The sequence below is a fragment of the Bison bison genome, unplaced genomic scaffold (assembly GCF_000754665.1).
Source record: "Bison bison bison isolate TAMUID 2011002044 unplaced genomic scaffold, Bison_UMD1.0 scf7180017851359, whole genome shotgun sequence".
In the NCBI taxonomy this organism is placed as follows: domain Eukaryota; kingdom Metazoa; phylum Chordata; class Mammalia; order Artiodactyla; family Bovidae; genus Bison; species Bison bison.
Genome location: NW_011481932.1, coordinates 11793 through 12066, shown reverse-complemented (window position 1 = coordinate 12066; position 274 = coordinate 11793).

Sequence of the window (274 nt, the reverse complement as noted above, 5' to 3'; positions counted from 1 at the left end):
TGGAATGATGGCATCAGAAGTTCTGTGGACACTCTCGCCAGTGAAACAACTGTAACTGGTAAAAACCATTAAAAAACTTCTGTAGTCTCTAGAAATGACCCTAAGGGTACACAGCAAATGAATACTAAAGAAAATCTACTCAGTAAAAACAGAGAGTCTGGCATTTTGAGCCAGCTCAGCAGGACAGAAGCCCCATTCCAGGTGGGTACAGAGAGGAACACAGGCTCTCACCCACAAACTCCCAGTCAACTCCTGCCCCCGCCCACCCCTCCCT